General features: G+C 48.2%; 1 long non-coding RNA gene across 1 annotated transcript in view; it reads left to right on the forward strand.

Moving 5' to 3' along the window:
- The window catches only part of LOC146832996 (uncharacterized), a 434,888-nt gene that overhangs the window by 46,939 nt on the left and 366,050 nt on the right, over nucleotides 1-21,899 (forward strand). The window contains exon 2 of the long non-coding RNA XR_014960190.1: nucleotides 13,127-13,233. This is a non-coding gene — a long non-coding RNA (uncharacterized LOC146832996). The remainder of the gene's footprint in view (nucleotides 1-13,126; nucleotides 13,234-21,899) is intronic.

Consider the following 21,899-nt stretch of genomic DNA (forward strand, 5'->3'; position numbering starts at 1 on the left):
GCTGGTCGGCTGTGATCTTGCTCCAGCTTCTGCGGGCGACCTGTTGCTGGTGGTGGTGGGTCGTCGTTCTTTTGAAGGTGAAGTGGACGCAGCTGTGGTCCGTCCAGTGGAGTCCTGTGGCGTGGCTGAAGGCGATGTCTTTGCTGGAGGAGAAGACGGCGTCGAGTGTGTGTCCGGCGAGGTGGGTGGGGGCGGTCACCAGTTGCTTGAGTCCGAGGTTGGCGAGGTTGTCGAGCAGGGTGGTGGTGTTGTGGTCGTTGTTGTTCTCCAGGTGGAAGTTGAGGTCCCCCAGGAGGATGTAGTCAGCGGAGGGGAGGGCATGCGGGCTGACGATGTCGGCTATGTCCTCGCTGAATTGTGTGCGTGGTCCCGGGGGTCGGTAGATCAGGGTGCCTCTGAGGGTGGTCTTCGGGTCGGTGTGGATCTGGAAGCGTAGGTGTTCGGCGGTAGTCAGGATGTCGTCGGTGTAGGTCGTGATGCGGATGGTGTTCCTGTGGATGATGGCGATGCCTCCTCCTATCTGGTTGGCGGTGCGGTCCCTCCGGGTGATCTTGTAGCCCTCTGGGATGGCGATGGCGATGTCGGGCGCTGAAGAGGCGTTCATCCAGGTCTCCGTGAGGAAGGCAACGTCAGGAGCAGTGGTGTCGATGAGGTTCCAGAGTTCGATGGCGTGTCTGTGGACTGAGCGGGTGTTGAGCAGGATGCACTTGAGGTGGTTGCTGCTGGTGTTCGGCTTGGCGGGTGCTGGTGTGGGGCGGGTCCGGGTGCAGGTGAACTTGCAGGTGCGGCAGCTGAAGGGTCCGTGGGTGCGTCTCGGGGTGGCACGGTAGCATCCCGGGACTCATCCGTCGTTGAGTGCGATGAGGGTGGCGGCGTCGTAGGTCCGGCGGGTGGGCTGGGGTCTGCGGGGGCCAGGGGTCCTGGCACTGGGCGCGGTCCAGGCGCGGACGGGCGCAGACGGGCTTACCTTTGGCGCACCTTCGGCGCTCCCGCTGCGCGCATCCGCTGCGCGGTCGCTGAGGGGGCGTCATAAGAAGGGAGCCGGGAGGGCGGGTCAGCTGGGAGGCGGGGAGCGCGTGGTCCTATCAGCAGGCGTGGGGGCGGGGTCGCGGCAAAAACCGGCGCGAAAATCGAGTCGGGCGGCCCTGCGGCGGCTGGGGCGCCGGGCTGGATCGGCGATCGAGGCGGGCGGCCCTGCGGCGGCTGGGGCGCCGGGCTGGAGGCGTCAGCAGGTAGCAGGTAGGCAGCTGGAAGGAGGCAGGCAGCAGGCAGTGGGCGTGGGGGCAACCAGGCCGAGGGCACAGTGGTCGCTGCAGAACCTGGGTCGGGGTCCCCTTAAGAAGGGAGCCGGGAGGGCGGGTCAGCTGGGAGGCGGGGAGCGCGTGGTCCTATCAGCAGACGTTGGGGCGGGGTCGCGGCAAAAACCGGCGCGAAAATCGAGTCGGGCGGCCCTGCGGCGGCTGGGGCGCCGGGCTGGATCGGCGATCAAGGCGGGCGGCCCTGCGGCGGCTGGGGCGCCGGGCTGGAGGCGTCAGCAGGTAGCAGGTAGGCAGCTGGAAGGAGGCAGGCAGCAGGCAGTGGGCGTGGGGGCAACCAGGCCGAGGGCAAAGTGGTCGCTGCAGAACCTGGGTCGGGGTCCCCTTAAGAAGGGAGCCGGGAGGGCGGGTCAGCTGGGAGGCGGGGAGCGCGTGGTCCTATCAGCAGGCGTGGGGGCGGGGTCGCGGCAAAAACCGGCACGAAAATCGAGTCGGGCGGCCCTGCGGCGGCTGGGGCGCCGGGCTGGATCGGCGATCGAGGCGGGCGGCCCTGCGGCGGCTGGGGCGCCGGGCTGGAGGCGTCAGCAGGTACCAGGTAGGCAGCTGGAAGGAGCCAGGCAGCAGGCAGTGGGCGTGGGGGCAACCAGGCCGAGGGCACAGTGGTCGCTGCAGAACCTGGGTCGGGGAGCCGGGAGGGCGGGTCAGCTGGGAGGCGGGGAGCGCGTGGTCCTATCCGCAGGCGTGGGGGCGGGGTCGCGGCAAAAACCGGCGCGAAAATCGAGTCAGGCGGCCCTGCGGCAGCTGGGGCGCCGGGCTGGATCGGCGATCGAGGCGGGCGGCCCTGCGGCGGCTGGGGCGCCGGGCTGGAGGCGTCAGCAGGTAGCAGGTAGGCAGCTGGAAGGAGGCAGGCAGCAGGCAGTGGGCGTGGGGGCAACCAGGCCGAGGGCACAGTGGTTCCCGAGAAATGGTGCCCTGCGCCACCATCCCAAGCAACACCCAGAAGTACCAACAGTGGGTCACCATCAATGGGCGACGGGCCGAGGCCCTCCGGGACACTGGGGCCAGTGTGACCGCTGTCCGCTGCCATCTGGTGACCCCCGAGCAGATCCTACCACATGTCCTCTGCCCTGTCCGGACCGCCGACAACACCGAGAGCATGTGCCGGATGGCCCGAATCCCCTTCGAGTGGGGAGGAGTGTCCGGCACCCTAAAAGTGACTGTCCGCGACGACGCCCCGGTGGACTGCCTCCTGGGGAACGACCTAGAGAGCTCCCCCTGGGCCCAGGTGGAGCGCCGAGAGCATCTGGGGATGCTAGGACTACCCGAGTGGGCCTGCGTCACCACTCGGTCCATGACCGTCCAGCCAGCTGCGGCCCCGGCCCCCGACAAACCGGCGGGCCCCGAACCATCCACCTCCTCCAGCACGGAGGAACCTGACAAGGAGGCCGGGCCCTCCGAACTTTCTTCCAACGAGGCCGCTCCCCTCAGCGAGATCCCCGAGCTGGCCCAGTGGCGCCACGACGGGGGCCCCACCCGTGAACAATTCCAGCAAGAACAGAAGGGCTGCCTGTCCCTCGAGGGGGCCCGACAGCAGGCGGCCGCCCAGGCTGCGGGGGACCCCTCGGGAACCCACTGGGTCTATTGGGACAATGACTTATTGTATAGCGAGCAGAAAATCGCCGAACTAGGGGCCAGCCAGGTGCTGGTGGTCCCCCTCCGATTTCGAGAATTCCTCTGGAACCTGGCACATGACGTGCCCCTCGCCGGACATCTCGGGCGGGACAAGACGTACAGCCGCCTCGTGACCCATTTCTATTGGCCCCGAATGAGACGAGACGTGGATCAGCACTGCCGGTCCTGCCCGACCTGCCAAGCTAGCGGGAAGACTGGGGGACGCCTGAAAGCCCCCCTGCAACCATTTCCAGCCGTCCACACCCCGTTCGAACGAGTGGGGATAGACATCGTGGGGCCCCTCGACCCCCGGACCGCCCTGGGCCACCGCTTCATCCTGGTACTGGTTGACCACGCCACCCGGTACCCAGAAGCTGTTCCCCTCCGGACTGTGACCGCTCCAGTGGTGGGCCGGGCCCTGATGGGCATCTTCTCCAGGGTGGGGTTCCCCCGAGAAGTGGTGAGCGACAGGGGGACGAACTTTATCTTGAAGTACATGAGGTCCCTCTGGCAACAATGTGGGGTCACCTATAAATTCACCACCCCTTACCACCCCCAGGGGAACGGACTGGTCGAGCGGTTCAACCGAACCCTGAAGGGGATGATCAATGGCCTGGAAGAGCCCCCAGGAGGAGATGGGATGTCCTGTTGCCCTGCCTCCTGTTCGCCTACCGGGAGGTACCCCAGAAGTCCCTGGGCTTCAGCCCCTTCGAACTGTTATATGGGCACCCCGTCCGAGGGCCCCTCAGCCTGGTCAAGGAGGGTTGGGAGGCGAACGTCCAGAGTGCCCCGCCCGACGTCTACCGGTACCTCCTGACCTTGCGGAACCAGACTCGAAAGTTCCGTGCCCTGGCAGAAGACAACCTTGAAGCCAGCCAAGAAGATATGAAACGCTGGTATGACGAGAATGCCTCAGCCGTCGAGTTTGAGCCGGGCCAGCAAGTCTGGGTCATGTCACCCGTGGACCCCTGCGCCCTGCAGGACAAGTGGACCGGGCCCTTCAAGATAGTTGAGAGGAAGAGCCCCGTCACGTACCTGGTCGATATGGAGTCTCCGAGGAACCCCCTCAGGGTCCTGCACGCCAACCGGCTCAAGCCCCATTTTGCCCGAACTGAACTAAGCTTACTACTGGCTACCGACGATGGGGGTGAAAGTGACTCCGAGCCCCTACCAGACCTCCTGGGGTCCTCGAGCCAAGACGGCTCCTTAGAGGGCGTCCACCTCTCCGCCACCCTGACACCAGAACAGCGCCATGATTGCCAGAAGCTACTGCAACCCTTCGCTGCCCTCTTTTCTCTCACGCCCGGGGTAACCCACTGGTGCGTCCACGACGTGGACACGGGGGAGAGCCCCCCTGTACGACACCGCGCTTATAGAGTGCCTGACCGAGTCCGGGCCTGCATCAAGACCGAGGTCGCCAAGATGCTCGCCCTCGGAGTCATCGAGCCTTCCGACAGCCCGTGGGCCAGCCCGGTAGTCTTGGTGCCAAAGGCCGCCGCCCCCGGCACGGCCCCCTAACTCAGATTCTGTGTCGACTACCGGGGCCTGAACGCAGTTACCAAGACCGATGCCCACCCTTTGCCACGAGCCGATGAGCTGATTGATCGCTTAGGGGCCGCCCGCTACCTAAGCACCTTTGATCTCACTGCTGGTACTGGCAGATCAAGCTTACTCCCGGCGCACAAGAACGATCAGCTTTCTCTACCCCCGACGGCCACTACCACTTCCGGGTGATGCCCTTCGGCATGAAGAACGCCCCAGCGACCTTTCAGAGGCTGGTAAATAAGGTCCTGGCCGGTCTCGAAGCCTTCAGCGCGGCCTACCTCGATGACATTGCTGTCTTCAGCGACCACTGGGCCGCGCACCTAGGACACCTTGGGGAAGTCCTGGCCGCTCTCCAAAGAGCCGGCCTCACAATTAAGGCCAGCAAGTGCCAGATCGGTCAAGGATCTGTGACCTATCTGGGCCATCAGGTGGGGAGTGGCCAGGTGGCCCCCCTCCGGTTAAAAGTGGACGCCATCCAGGCGTGGGAGCCCCCCGCCACCCAAACCACTGTCCGGGCATTCCTGGGCCTCACAGGCTACTACCGACGCTTCATAAAGGATTACGGCAGCATTGTGGGCCCCCTTACGGAACTCACTTCAAAGAAACAACCCAAGGCGGTGCACTGGACGCCCCGCTGCCAGACCGCGTTTGATACTCTCAAAGCAGCCATGTGCGCTGCCCCTGTGCTACAGGCCCCCGACTACAGCAAGGAATTTGTAGTCCAGACCGATGCCTCGGAGTACGGGGTCGGGGCAGTCCTCTCCCAGCTGGACGCCAAGGGCCTCGACCGACCGGTGGCCTTTATCAGCCGCCGACTGCTGCCGCGAGAACAGAGGTGGAGCACCATCGAGCGGGAGGCCTTCGCTGTGGTATGGGCTCTCAAGAAGCTCCGGCCCTACCTTTTCGGTACCCACTTCAGGGTCCAGACTGACCACCGGCCCTTGCGGTGGCTCATGCAAATGCGGGGCGAGAACCCCAAGCTGTTACGCTGGTCCATCTCGCTACAAGGGATGGACTTCACTGTTGAAAACCGGCCCGGCAACGACCACGCCAATGCTGACGGCCTGTCCCGATTCTTCCGCCTCGGCGAGGAGAACCCCCAAGAAGATGGGTGACTCTCCCTGCCTTCAGCTGGGGGGGACGCGTGTGGGAGCCGGCCTCGTGGCGTGGTCCTGTTTCCCCGCGCTAAGCCGCACGAGGTCCCATGCACATCGGGGCTCCTCCATCTTGGATTACACGTCACTCCACGTGACCACCTGTATGACCCTGCTCTACCCGGCCTCGGTCCCAGCGAGGCCCGACATCGAGACGCCAACCCCTGGCTCGGGGGATACCACGTGAGCCCTTCCCACTCTCGGCGGAGGGCAGTATCGATGGGACCCCCTACCGTCTCTCCACACCTGGGTGTGATCACTCCACAGCTCTCTGGGACCTGGCGCCTCTCCTGCTGGGCGTCTGGCCGCCCCCTACCCGTCCTCTCCGCCCCCTCCGGGCGCACGGGTCCGGACATCAAAGGGGTCCCGTCCTATATCTGGGGCGACCCGACAACAGGGCAGTAGTTGTATCCTGGAGTCGAGAGCCCTGCTGATCGGATCGCGGCTGACCCCACGAAGAAGACTCACCCGGAACCACCCCTTGAGCCCTGCTGACGACGTCGCGGCTCCACCGTGCTTAAAGACCTTCACGAACCCTTGGGGCCCTGCTGACGCTGTCGCGGCCCGACCTTGTTGAACCTTACCACCGGAGCCCAGCTGACCTCGTCGCGGCTCGACCGAAGCGGACCTACCACCAGAGCCCTGCTGACCATGTCACGGCTCGACCTAAGCGGAACTACCATCCGAGCCCTGCAGACGCCGTCGCGGCTCTCCACCTCCGAGCCGCTCTGAGACCAGCATCCAAGGTCTGGCGCAGAGCCCTCCCGTGCCTGGCTGGCACTAAGACTGTCCCGCTACCTTACCCTCTTGAACGAACACTAAGACTCTGACAGGATCTCTCGATCCCTCTGTAAATATTGCCCGTATTACTGCTGATAAAGAATCTAATCTCGCAACTACTATTGAGTCCTGTGTGGTGGTGTTACTGGGCCTAGTACGATCATAGGAGAAAGACCTCCCCGAGGAGGCTTCTCAGCGGCGCTCTGCTATAACTTTGCGGTAGGAAGGTGCCGGAATAGTCTCCCCGACTACCCGGCGGGCCTCCCTCCAACACCCCAGCACACCCGCAGGTCCTCTGTTCCTGAGTAATTTGTTGCTGGGGACTGCTCTCTGTTTGAAACCCGGCATGGAGATGGTATGGAAATTGGAGACGCCTGTGATTGTGCGGGATTTGTAATATGGGGCTGTATTGTTTGTTTATCTGCCTGAAGTTCTGTACTGCTGTTGCTACTTTGTAAAACTTGAAAATAAAGACATAAAAAGGGTGGATGGACCAGAAAACCTCCAAATACCTAAACTTGAAGACTGCCTCCACGAAATAGACACTTAGATGACGAGCAACCACGTAAAGCCCAACACTTCTAACAAAACAAAGATCATGACCAGTGGACAATGCTGCAGATATGAACCAATGGCCATTTGGCCCAAGGAACCTGACCCCCACTACAAATGTCAAAAGAGGTGAGAAACCTAAAGGCAATTGTTGACTTAGATCTATACCTAACTCCACATGACAAGCAGGTCACTAAGAGTACTTTCTACGCCGAAAACATTCTGATGCATTGTCTCATATTTTGAAAACTACAAGCCAGTGTGATCACTGGTAAGCTCCAAATGTAATTATGGCAAAAGCCTATACCTCAGTGCACCCTGTTTCATCATACGCAAAACACACCGAAAACAGAATCTTGCAGCAAGACTCCTGTTCCATGTCCATCTCAGAGAGCATGTTTCCGATCTTTCAAGCACTTCACTGGTTACCAGTAGCCAGATGATCAATGTTCAAGGCATTCTGCATTGGCCACAGAAGTTTCCAGGGAAAAGGACTATGTATGCACAATTTAAATTCAAACAATACAAACAAAGCAGGACATTATGTTCTAGATTTGCACCTTGGATCGTCATACCACCTTATGTTAAGATATCCAAAGTAGGATCCCCTGTCTCAGTTCAAGAGCTCAAATTAGGAACTCCCTACCAGCAAAAATGCATTGTTTTCAATAACATCTAAAATTTGGATGAAATGTGAAAGCTTGGCTAAGGTAATCTGCAAACCACCATCCCATCCAAAATATAAAGTCCTAGGAGGACAAGTCGTGTTGATTCCAGTGACCAAACTCATGATATCCTTACCAGATAAAATACGTTACATCCAGGAACACCTAAATTGTAAAGAGAGGTGGCAACCAGGCTCTTCTCAAGATAAGTATGTCACATGTGCCCCTGAAGAGAATATGTTATAACCCATCCAGCAGCTCTAAATCAGCACTGAACTCTGAAAACAATGCCAAATAACTAACCTCACCACATCCTAACTGGTTAGATGAGGTCTCTAAAACTCTGTACTTTCACACAGCTTCATACCATTTAAATGTATTTGCTGACCCCAGAGGCAAGATCGATCACTCTAGGAAACTTAACTTTACCATCTATGACTAGTACAGCAACATTTAGTCATACCACACCCAATTGTATTACAATAGTCTTGAAATGTTACACCTATTCCTCAAGGCTGGCCATATTCTCTTTAGTATACAAAAATGCGATGGATGGAATGCTTGAATTAATCTCACCCAATGGTAATTACTCGGGTCCATTATTATTTTGCACACCAAGCCACTTCAGTTTGTACCCAGCCATATGCAAATCAGTCTTAACCCTGCTCCAATAGGAACAGTCCAGTCAAAACTGTCATGCCAGGTTGAACCCCTGAACCAGAGCGCAAAAAATGAAAGACTGTTTTTTCCCTTATTATTAGCCATCCCACTTAGGGTGTCACACTGAAGTATACAAAAGTGATGGATTGAATGCTTTAATTAATCTCAGTCACTTATGATTGCCCGGGCTGCATCCCAACCCATTGTTATTTTGCATTCCCACACCACCTCAGTTTGGACGGAGCCATATGCAAATTAGTTTGGACCCTGCTCCAAGAGAAACCGTCCAGCTCACACTGCCAGGATATGGTCATTTCCTGAACCCCAACACAAGCAACCCAAGACCGGTTTTGCCCTTATTAGGGCTCATAAATTGGGTATAGTTTTGTCGCAGTGGCATAGTGTGCACGGGACCGATGTCTGGGTATACCCATCTCACTTACAGTGTTGCACTAAAGTATACAAAAATGTGATGGGATTGAATGCTTGAATTAATCACAGCCAATGGTAATTTCTGGGAGCAGCATCCCAGCCATTGTTATGTTGCACACTATGATATCTCAGTTTGGACCCAGCCATATGCAAATCAGGCTTGACCCTACCCCAATAGGACAGTTCCATCTAAACTGCCAGACCAGGTCACCCCCTGAACCAGAACACAAGCAGCCCAATACCCCATTTGGCCTTATTAGGGCTCATCGGTCATGTACAGTTTTCCAGTGGAAAAGTGTGCACAGGACCCATATCTGGGCATTCCAATTCCACTGAGGACATTGCACTAAAGTATATTAAAAAAGTGATGGATGGAATGCTTGAATTAATCTCAACCACTGGTATTTACTCGGGCCCCATCTCAGTCCTTCATTTGTTTGCACACCATGCCACCTCAGTTTGGCCCAGCCATATGCATACCATCCATCACCTTGTTTCTTGATGCTATATGCATTAGAGCAAAAACATCTGCAGTTATACCATAATGCAAAACTCTACCAGTCCATGAAACCTAGACACCCTACTTACCCCCCTGTGGACTGCATGGAGTGATTGATGAGATCTGCCACTCACTGGTGGACACGAGTTGTCTCTAATACAGTACTCCCTGCAGGTCACATCTAACCATAAACTGTGACCTCTTCGTCATGTCTCCCAAATCATAGAATCATGACTATAATCTAACCAATCTTATCACATCTCCGACCTCTACCCCTTACAGTCATGCATGCGCAAGTCAGTTTTTAGAAACTTTATATGACTTGCATTTTGTGGTGACAAATAATTTGGGTGAACTAATTATTTCTATGATTCTTATAGTAGTAACCAATTAATTAATGATGGAGTGCTTAGATAATTTGATTTTAATGTTTAGGAGTGTTTATTAATGTAGTCTAAGTTAGGCCATATTTGTGTTTTGCTCATCCAGCTGCTGCTCATTACCCCTGCCAATCAATGTCCAGATGTGAGTCTTCTGTCCTTGCAGTTTCCGTTGAGCGCAGTGTATTGTGCGGTAGATAGTAATTTTTCTTGGAGAGCAAAGCATGTATTGAGCATGTATTATGAATGGAGCTTTGCGTTGTGTTCCCAATGTATCATTCTGAAGGACTTCCATTAGAAATTCCGATGTCGGCATGCATAAACACTAATGTATGAGCCTTTGTTTCAGAATGTTTCAAATTGTATTTTACTTCCCCAGGCTGCTTTTGCTGAGAAAGCTAAGCTAAAGGAAGAATTAGTCTACCTTAAAAATGCGCTAGTGCTAGAGGGTCTTAAAACTACGATCTTCCTTTTGATTTGTCAATGTGAGCTAACTATAATCATGTCATGCTGAATCTCCAGTTTTTCTAATTGTTTATACACAAAATGTGAATAAAAACACCTGGTTTTGAAAGATCAGGGATGATTTTTCATTTTCCTCCTGAGACTGTCCGTTTGTCTTGACTTTCCTTCTCATTTAGGATGCTGTCTTTCTCTTAATGAGCCTGACACTTAGATTTTTGAGTGTCTTTTCTGCTTGATTTGGGTATTAAAAGATTTCAGATTTTGTAATTTTGCTTCTGAGCCTTTATGGCATTTACTACATTTCAATGTATCTCCTAACCCGTGGGTACTCGCAAACATTTGCCCAGGGGCCACAAAGTACGGTCTATGGTGTGTCCGAGGGCCGCACTGAATGCGAGCAGGGTGATGGTAGGGAGTTTGGGTGGGTCAGGTATTGTGTAAGGAGGGCTCAAATTTTTTTAAATAAACTGGCAAGCTTTTATATGCAGGTTAATAAATGCTTGCCTGTTTATTTAACACGTGTTTTCTGATTATTAGTGTTTAGCAACTAAACAGTAGCTCATGCTGCTGTTCACCAGGGGGGCCGCATGGAAAGGTCAAAAGGGCCGCAAGCGGCCCCGAGCCATACTTTGAGTATCACTGACTATACTAAGATGTCTATAATAAAACTGTAAGCTTTATCTTGATCTGGAACTCAGTTATTGAGTGGACCCATTTATAATTTGATTTTACTATGCTAAATTGGTGGGTGGTTGTGGAAAGTGGTGACCCTTGCAACAAGATCAAGAGAAGTGGAGCCGAACAGTCAGAGGTAAATTTTGGGTGTTTGACTTATTGGAGTTCAGTGAATTATTGGGGTTTGGGGTCCAACACTTACACAAGTCCATAAGACCCCAGAATCGAATGTGGTAACCATCAAGTGGTTTGTACATGAAAAATAACACAATGAGACCTACACAGCCAATCAAGGGTGCCACCATACTGCAAACTGTAAGGTGCCCATCAGTGTCTCACACCTCTTGATCACAAATCTAGGCGCTGCGTCTCAAAACATGATAACTGCATCCCAGTGGACAGCGCTCTTCCAACCACGCACCTGCAAGGCATAGCGTGCTACCTATGGGGGAAAGGCTTCAGCACCCCACAGAGGTAGTAAATGCTATATAAATGCTATAATACAATATAATGCAATGTTTCCAAGCCTTTAAATATGGGGGGGTGATTCTGGGGCCTGGCTTTCTGGGCAGCCCCAATAAGCCAAGAAAACATTTTCAAAGGTGGCAACTCCTTAGGGTCCAAGAGTCTCAGCTTCCCTTACATGGACCCCTTCAACACCAGTGCCTTCCAAAACAGCGGTCATCCAAGGCCAACCTGCTGGTTCAGCCCAGCTTCAAACGGGCTAGACTGGGAGGGTGGGCATTCAGGGTGGTCGGAGCTCAAAGCTGGAATGCGCTCCCACCCGCTCTCAGACAGACGCAGTCATTGATAGAATTCAGAAGGAGCCTTAAGACCTGGCTGTTCCCAGTAGCATGAAGTCCCCGACTTTGTCTCCTCGTGCGATAAAACATCCTGTCTGGTCAGAGCGCCTGGATACCCGTAGGGTTACAGTTCTCTTGCGCTATATAAATTCTTATACAATACAATACAATACAAACTGCAACGTTTTGGAAGCGCCTCGGTCCTGCACAGCTTGTTTCCGGCCCCTTGAACCTGAAGTTTCTGAACTCCAGCCTCGGCCAGACAGCAGCCTCTGGGGTACAGCAGCGCGCGGGCTCTTGGCAGAGAAGGAGAAAGACCATCGATTGAATATTCAATACCCAGTGCCCTGGGGGTAAACACTCCCGGAAGCAGCTGGCTGACCAGTTGGCTGCAGGCTTTGCCTAGTGCATGGCTGAAATTAATGAAGTTATAACACGGGCAAAGCAGCCTGCACGGCGCAAGCAAGAACTCCGAACAGATGTAAAAAACATTATTGGATACGCTGAAAAAAGTGATATTGTGAAGGAACCATAACGGACGAAATGGAGCGAGCACTGGGAGTTCACGCGAGAAGACGGTACGACGGAACGTGTGGCGCGAGACGCAATCCGGTGAGCCCAGATCAGCGGCAGGTGTTTCACAAAGAGGGTGCTCGTTGGGCAATTGAGCGGAGGTAAACCTGTGAATTCTATCTCACTTCAGCAAAATTGGTGTGCGTCGGACATCCACACATGGCTGCCCTTTTGCTTGCAGTGGGTTGGTTGTTAAACTTTCATCTCGGTGATGACGCCAGCTGAGGCATAGATGCACGTGGGATAGTTTCTGTTCCGTGAAGAGTGTGTTCGAGCAGATGTGGGGGGCAAGCCACCTTTTCGAGGGCGGTCGAATGGTGTGAGGGTTCCATGCATTAACAATATTTTTTACCAAACATCTTTTGTCATGATTTATCTGCTAAAACAGTTTTTACATCTCTTATATCAGGTTGACCGAAACACATTTTATTGTAAATTGCAACTTCACCTTAACATGTTTAGATTTAATTTTTAATTTTTTATTTTAAGCATATGTTTTAAAAATAAAATATGAGTTCTCATATATATGGCCAAATGCCAACAGCCTTTCCACTGTGTGGAACCCCCTCCCCACAAGCCCCTTTCTCTATATTAATCATAATTATGAGAAACGCCTCCACTTCCCTCGCCTGAACCCTTATGTGTCCATCGGACATTCTAAATACACAATCTTAAAAAAATTCCATCAATGCCTATGCAATTATTGCTGTGGAAGATTTTTTGTTATTATTTTCAGTTGCTCAGTTGTTATTTCTTTACATTTATTCCTTATTTTCAAAGTGTTAACAAATATTATTACAAATTTAAAAAAGCTACTAAATATTTTGAGACAATTTTTAACGAATAAATGTAAATCGGTTCACTTCATTTTTAGTAAATGTTTTATTAGGGCTCATTGCTTAACCCTCAAACTCCTCTTGAGTGGGTCAGTCTGAGTAACGCTGTGCAGCGTGAGGCCAATATTCAAACACTTTCTCACATGTTCCTTAACCTCCTTCCATTTTCTTTATTTATAGGGAGCCAGTCCCCAGCAAACAGACTTATTTTATGTGGCTACTGCCGGCAGTTGGTGTTTTTCATACTGATGACAAAACGTACTGCGATGGATTTCTCAGCGCATCCGGTAAGCTTGACATGATTTTTGGTGGTCTCTGTTAGTAGCAGAAGGATATTCTCCTCTTTACAGGGGACGCAGCTGCAAGAATTAGCATAGATCTAGTGGGAGGTTGATCAAAATGTTTGTGGTCTCGGGGAGTCTTCGTAAGTGCAGCAGGAGCACGCGGACGTGGACGTTAAACTTGCTGTGACGTATTGGGCTCGACAGCCACAGTACCTGCCACAGGAGAGATAGCCGCAACACTTGCATTTGTACCCAAGCTGCACCGCACTGATGAGGCCAAACATAGCTTCAATATGTCTTGGTGGCCTGCGTTCCAGTGGGATCAGTGAAAGAATTTCAGAAACACAAATATCGTGTGGACATGATATTGTGTCTAAAATATCGAGGACAAGAATATCGAGAAGGTAAGTGCAAATAGGTAAGTATAAATTTACTATTCTTAACACCAGATCTACGTACCTTGAAGATATATATTATCAAGGTACATATATGTGTAGTTACACATAGAAAACTTTGCTTAACCATAGAAAATGCCCCACATGCTATTCTTGTCCATGACATTTTTTAACTATATTGAACGATATTCTTCTGTCCAACGATATTTGTGTTTCTAATGTTTTGTCCAAATACCGTTCCAGTGTAGAGGAGATGTGCCCCAAAAGCATGTTCTTTTTGGGCAGGGCCAAGTCTTGCATATTGTTGGTTGCCTTCTGTACTGGCTCAGTAGACATAAAAAACGATGTGGGGGTTTGCTTCCCTGAGGAATGATTAGTTGTTAGGAATCATTTACTCATACATTTCCATGCATCACTTTTGTTTTGTAATGAAAACTATTGAGAATCAAGATCAGTGCTTGTATATCACATTTGACTTTTATGGATAAGGGAGAAGGAAAGCTTTGCTTTGGTAGCTAATAGTAGAGGATGTGGCCTAACGGCCAGAGTTGCCGACTTTGGAGCTGGGAAACTGGAATCTAGTCTGTCGTTGGCTCAACATCCTGTGATTCTGGGCAAATCACTTAATCTCCCCGTGCCTACCAAAAAAGAATGTGTTCTTGTGTAATGTAACTGGTGCTCATATAAAGCGCTCCAATACCTTTGGGTCGATTTTGGGCTATCTAAAACCACAAAAATAAATAAATAAACCGGGGTGGTCATATGAAACATGACACTACTCCCAGTTCTCGTACTTGTTTTAACACATGCCAGCCATCATAGATTATAATTTAAAACACCAATCTCAAAAATGTACCCTTCATTTGCCAATCCTGTGGATTCAATTATGCAAATTCAAGAGGTTGAATTATAGAAGAACATACCAGATGGAATGAACAAGCTGGCAATTAATTTTGAGCATTTAATGAAAGGTGGTAAATTTCTCCGCTTTGTGGTTCAGTAATTTGCCAATGTAAGGTACCACCTCCAAAAAGACTAAGGTTAGCTCAAGGGCGTTAAATCCATGCATCCTGCATATTAAGCACAGGTACACAAAGCCATGGGGTCTTTTATTCGGTGGATGACAGAGAACACGTCATCAATAAATGATTTGTGCAGCGCCCAACTGGCCCTGGCTACCATCCCACGTATCCGCAAGACCACAGCCGGAGGACGATCCTTCTCCTACCTCACAGCGAAGACCTAGAACTCCCTGCCTCTTCTCCTCAGACAATTACTGTCACTGCCACAATTCAGGACGGACCTCAAGACCTGGCTCTTTGGTGGACCTGCAGCTCCTCCTCCCCGCGCCTTAAGACCCTTACGGGTGAGTAGTCATGTTTTACAAGCCATTGATTGATTGAAATGTGATCTATATCCGCTAAACATCATGAAATTGAAATTATGTGTTCGGCCCCTTCTACAAAGGAGAAATCATCAGCATATATTCCAAAATTAGAACAATGCAGCGAAAAGGTCTGAAGAAAATAATGATTGATAACTTTGGAAGTTAGTGGCCAAGTGGCTACATAATTGCAAGTTCCAAAGGGCCTTTGTACTCTCCTGGGGGTTTAACGATCATTTCATGGTGTGATGTATGGATGTGCAGTGAGGGCTCTTCTAGAGTTTACTCTAGAATAATGGAGAGATTCAAAAATTCCTAAGAGGCCAATGGACTTGAGCTGGTGGAAATCAATACATAGCCTTCTGCTCTTGTTTGTTACACCAATCACAATTAGTTTTTAACAGCTTCGATAATTCTAATGGCAAGAACCTTTATATATTGTATGGTATAGATTCCCATATCATTGCTTATGGTGCAGGCTCACGGTCTGCCCTCTCGAGATGCTGAAGTCGTTTGACTGTAAATACCGTTTGTAGTTTGGGGCTCACAAGAGCATCCATTTTAAGTCAATTTCCCAAAATTCTCAAAACTGTTATTTTAAATTGAATATATCTATTCTCAAACCATAGCATTCTTTTTTTGATCACATATATTTCCACTGCCAATTCTTCTTAATAAAGAAACACTTTCCAACTTCCTTCAGTTAATTAGTTCATATCATATTTACACAAGCTCGGGCTCCTTATTTGAACTATTTTATTCATTTCAATCCATTAAGCTCCTTATCATGAAGAGCCTGGTTCTACGAGAACCAGTAATTATGAACATATTCACACTCTTGGTGCATTACAGCATCAACAAAGAAAGATTTTCAGGTTTTCAGATACCTTATATAATGTTTTCCTCAATAAGTATAATCAGTCCAATTTCAAGAACCGTCAGAGTGAATATTACATTTGCATGTCCATTGTGCTCCTGTCATATGTTGAAAATTCTGCTCAATGCATGTCTTAAATGTTCTCTTTTTCTATATATTTTGATGGGAGTTTTTACATCATCATTTCTATGTGCTGTCACAGCTTAATCCATCCCTTCACTTCACTTTGCTTCAATTATTTCATCTGCTAACAAAAAAACTCCATGGTGACGTCTTGAGAAGTGAATAAGATTCATATTTTATATTGTGGCTTATTGTGAATGGAGTTGCATTTCCATTTAAATGTACTGGATTTTTATTATATGTTTAGTAAGTTAGACGTCTTTTTGTCAGTTACTGGTATTAATTGCGACTTTTTAAATGCTTGGTGCTGGCAATAGTAGATTTTCTATGTTTTAAAAAAAATTCTTATAAATCCTATGTATGAAATAAAAGATAGGTACTATAGAATATAGGTTTGTCAAATTCTGGTTTGTTTTCAGTGATATCCATTTACTTTGCAGTGCTGCATCAAATACTGCACTTATTATGTTATGTTATTTAAATTTGTAAGGCGCACAGCTACCCTGAGGGGTTTCCCGGCCCGACCAGGTAGGCAGAAGAAGAATAAGTAGTGAGTTACTGAGTGAATAACCATGTCTTCACTTGTCTACGGAATCTACAGAGGACAGTTTCCTCTCGTATAGAGATAGGAAGAGAGTTTCACAGGGAGGGTCTCAAAAAGGAGAAGGACCTACCGCCCATCCTGATAAGTTTTATTCTGGGGATAATGAATTTGGACTGTCCAGCAGAACGCAGAAGATGAGGAGGGGTATACAGCTGGATTGAAGGTGACAACTATTGTGGGCCTGTTCCAGATTTAATTTTAAACATAAAGCTCAAGGCCTCAAATTTAATACGATTCTCCACTTTAAGCCAGTGTAGTTTGCGAAGAGTTGGTAGCTGACACCTTCCTAGGGACCTGACACAGCAGCCTGGCAGCTTCGTTTTGCACTTGTCCCTTTAGAGAGTTCAATAGTTGGATCTTCTGTTATCATAATGTAGGTACCTTCAGCAGTTAACTCTCCAATTGCCTCCTCCATGTAATTGGTGCAAATTATATTTACGGTTAACAGCACCTTTGTTGGCTGATTTAATTGCTAGCTCCTAATTCAAACTCAATTTTCCAATTATTTATGTATAATTTGTCTGCGGGTTCTTCTCTATTTCTTCAGTTTGAAAGGAGATTTCTTAGTATCCTTTTATAACAAACCTTCATATATATTCAAAAAGGCATTTGTTACAGGTGGACAAAATGATCCCTCTACATCTATACTCAATGTACTCTGGTTCTTGTGATGGTATTGGGTTTGCTAATCTTGAGTAAACAATTGTAAGTTTCATTTTTCTGATAAATTTCAACACATCAATTTTTGTATTGAGTAGTGCAGTTGTTATTGTAGGAAATAGATGACTAGCCGCTCTATAAGATTTCTTCTTTATCCTTGGTTAAAGTACTTTTCACGATATTAATTACTAAGATTTCCTGGCTTGACTCTCCTCCTTTCTGGTCCTTCTCTTTCCTCTCGCGGTTTTCTTTTAGTTTTGTACCCACACAAAAAAACATTAAAGTTATTGTGCTTGCTGTAGACGATTCTGGCATAGCCATTGTAGGTTATTGTATTATGTCCATTACTGGTCGTCAGCTGACAATTATCCAACGTCTCTACTTAGACCAATAATTAAACAATTAAAGATCAGAGGCCTCTCATTACGGTAGAGTTCCCTTCAAATGTGGACAATTATATTTTAGGTTCTGGTGTGAACCAAGACGTTTTTATTTTAGTAAATTTGCATATATATTATAGTTACTTATAGCGGCTTTCAGCGAGCTCTCTCCATCTATTGGTTTGTTGTTGTATCATTAAATTTTTTATACACTCACTACACCATACAGCATAGGGCAATCGGTTACCCCACTTTCACTACTGGCTAGCTTCACAATAAGTCATAGTACATCAGTGCACAAAGTAGTTCTCTTTAGTGCCATTGACTACTACAGCAATGTGTGCTTTTTAGAGAAAAAGATATTTGTGCTTCTAAACAATTTTTTTATATTGGCAAGGACCGCAGCTGTACCAACAACAAGGATTTACAAATGCCTTGACGAAACTAAACAAGTAATGACAAAAAAAACAGACATATGTGGCTTTGCCAATGCTTGTATAGTTGTATGTATTACAACAAAACTTATAAATCCATATTCCTTTGTTCCAGTTGTGTGTTAATATAAGCTAAAGTTCTTGTTTAGTCTTTATGGGAAACTTGTGTTTTTTAATTAGCATTGTAGGAATTTTAGGTGCAATTCAATTGTGGTATTGGACTGCATCAATTAGTGCTTCTAAACAATGTTTTTATATTGGCAAGGACCGCAGCTGTACCAACAACAAGGATTTACAAATGCCTTGACGAAACTAGACAAGTAATGACAAAAAGAACAGACAAATGAGGCTTTGCCAATGCTTGTATAGTTGTATGTATTACAACAAAACTTATAAATCCATATTCCTTTGTTCCAGTTGTGTGTTAATGTAAGCTAAAGTTCTTGTTTAGTCTTTATGTGAAACTTGTGTTTTTTAATTAGCATTGTAGGAATTTTAGGTGCAATTCAAGTGTGGTATTGGACTGCATCAATTACTCTATAGGCATAGGATCAAACCCAATGAGCATTTATCGAGAATTGCATTCTATTTAGTGATGAAACGTTTACATTCTACAGATAATCTTGGGGTTAGAAATAAACAGGGCCTGATTTTAAAGTTCAGCAGAGAGGTCACAATTGTGACGGATATCCCGTCTGACGTATTACAGGTGCCATAGGATATGTCTATGCTAACACATAAATAAGTATCTCAAGTACTTAAAGACGAGCTTCCTGCACAAATCGCTTCTATGGTAAAGGTGCTATGTCTCTCTGTACGGGTTGTCCTTAATGTTTTAACGTCACCTTGAATGGGTTCACACTCTGTTGATCTACATGCTATTTTTATGCAAAAGTTGATAATTAACTGTACACATATTGATGTCTATTCTCACGAATATGTGATGTTGCAACGCGATCAAAATGATTGCGGTATGTAACATCGCAGTTTTTACAACGCAAGTTGTTACAACGACTTGCGCTGGAGGGCGCTGGACTTAGGAGTAGTAAGAGTTACTATTCCAACACCAGTCTACGTACAGTAGGGAGGGTGTTGGAATAGTAAATCTTACTATTCCTTAGGTTATAGCGCCCTCCAGTGCAAGTCGATGTAACGCTTGCATTGTAATGGCAGCGTTCTAACGGCATTGCGGTGTAATCATCGCGATGTAAAGGATGTTTCCCATCCTCACTCTCTCCACTACACCCCATGGCAATGTGCAGGGGTACTAGCCACACCTTGCTCATATCGCTCTGATTTGTTTTATCAAAATATTTTAAAACATAAGCAGGTAACAAAGTGTTAGATTTGTGCAATAAATTAATACCACATTGAAGAAGCTTCTCATGTCTATAAGAAAAGTTATTTCCCCTCATAAAGTAATGGTTACATGCAATCTGTGAGACAGTAAACAGGGTTTCCTCTGCATTTTGTTTTGTAATTCTTCTACGACTGAAAAATGAACTGCCCAGCTATAAGCTCTCCTGTGTGCTGGTATGTTGTGGCTCAACTGGAGACAAGAATCTGTTCCCCCCTTACAACTTGGGAACTATCCATGGTTTCCCTTCTTTTTTTTCTGTGTGTGTACATACCCTGAAAGGATATTGATTTGACGTATTGTGGGTGCTCCCCTGTGTCTGGGCCAAGCTATGTCTCTCTGACACGCTCTAATAAGAGCAAAACACATTAGTCAGGGACTATTTTTGTCGATTCCAGGATGGCTTGGATGGTATTTTACCAATCCAAAGCCTTAATACTGTACCTGGAGTGGTTTAAAGACTTTAGTCATGTTTCAGTTTGGCGTGGATGGCAACCACTTAAAGACTTTTCTGAAAAAATGGCAAAGGACTTTGTCACTTTTCTAGCTTGGCATGGATGGCGCTACATTAATCCTATGCATAAGAAAACCTGCTAGAAAAACAGACATTTGAGGTGATCATTTTTAGAATGTCGGTGGTGTTTTAGATCGTCCGATGTAGAGAAATTGCACTCCACCTAAAACTTGGGAACTACCCAGATGTTCCTACTTCCTTTTTTGCATAATTTATGTGCCGCTCTAAGCCAGACAGGGTATTGCTTTGACTTTTACTGGGTGCTCCTTTATTTCTGGACAAAACTATGTACCTCCGACAAGCTCTAATAAGAGCGAAACACATTAATCATGGACTGCAGTTATTCATTCCAGGTTGGCTTAGATAGCATTTTACCAAACCTAAGCTGTAATACTGTGCCTGAAGAGGCAATAAGTTTTTGTAATTTTTCAGTTCTTTGTGGAAGGCACTAGCTAATCCTATGCCTAAAGACTTTGCTGCAAAAATGGCAAAGGGCATTGTCCCTTTTCAAGCTTGGCATGGATGGTACTATTCTAATCCTATGCATACAAAACTCCACTAGAAAATCAGATATTTGAGGTGAACAGTTTTAGAGTGTCAGTGATGGCGTAGAGCTTCCCATTTAAAGGAACTGCTCTCTACCTAAAACTTGAGAACTACCCAAAGTTCCCTAGTTCCTTATTGAATCATCACCTGGCTCTAACATGAAAAACCTCTGAAAATCACCAGTCATAGTCACCAACATACTAAAAACATGCCATAACTCTCACCGCCTGATATGTTGTTCTCCTGGTAAGTATTTCTATTTCTGTGCTGGTGGCAAATTTGTGTTTTGAGCATGGGACAGGCAGCGAATTATGGCATTGGCTGTAACCTATGGTAACCACAACTGCGAATTTTAATAATTTTGCACGTGTGAGTCATAATCATAATTCAGTAGTTAATGGTGTTTGTTTTCCCAGCAAATATTATTGTGTTTTTTTGATGTATTAAACTGAAGAATCCTTGCTACCTTCGGTTGTGTGCGGAGGGGGTTGAGTGCAAGGCCTCACCTACATCCATGGCCCACAGCTAACCCGGCACAGTCACACAACCCCCACTGTGCATGGCAAAAGGCAGATGGGATTGTTAATTAAGTATGTCATACTCAGCAGCTTAAGTATGTCATACTCAGCAGCTGTGACCCTGGCTTGGCCCTTGCGTCCTTTGCCACTGCCCTTGCGACCCCTTGCCTCAAAGGTGGCAAAATCAATGCTACAGACACAGAGCCAGCTAACCTTTATGGGGATTTTTTAAATATGCTAGTAGTGAATAATCATCAGTTATTCACTATTGGTTTAATAAAACATGCTTATATTGTTCACAGTGAATTGGGTGCGCCCTATTAAACAGACTTGTCTCTCCACCCTTTAAATTATTGAGTAAAAATCTGGTCAATTGACGGGGCTACCCTTAACAAAAAGATATTAAGAGACGGCCTAGGCCTTGACGGTGCTTATCGCATTCCTTGGTTAAACTATATACAGGAAGGATTAAGGAAACTAGGCATACCAGACCTTTTTTGCACTCCTGATAATGTCTGTAGCAAAGACCCACCTTGGGTAAAAGAGTCTTTCTTTAGACTGAGGATGCTGGAAAGGGAAGAATGTGAGCAAAGGAAGCCAAGTGTACTGTTGGAGGGAGAACCACCGGGGAGTCGGGAAGACTATTCCGGGGCACCTTCCTACCGCAAAGGTATAGCCGAGCGCCGCTGAGAAGCCCCCTTCGGGGAGGTCCTTCTCCTATGATCGCACTAGGCCCAGTAACACCACCACACAGGACTCAGTATCAGTTGCTTGACTTGGTTCTTTATCAAAAGTAGTACGCTCAATATTTACAGCGGGATCGAGGGATCCAGTAAGAGTCTCAATGTCTGTAAGAGGGATAGGGTAGTGGGACAGT

The sequence above is a fragment of the Triturus cristatus genome, chromosome 4_2, assembly GCF_964204655.1.
Source record: "Triturus cristatus chromosome 4_2, aTriCri1.1, whole genome shotgun sequence".
NCBI lineage: Eukaryota > Metazoa > Chordata > Amphibia > Caudata > Salamandridae > Triturus > Triturus cristatus.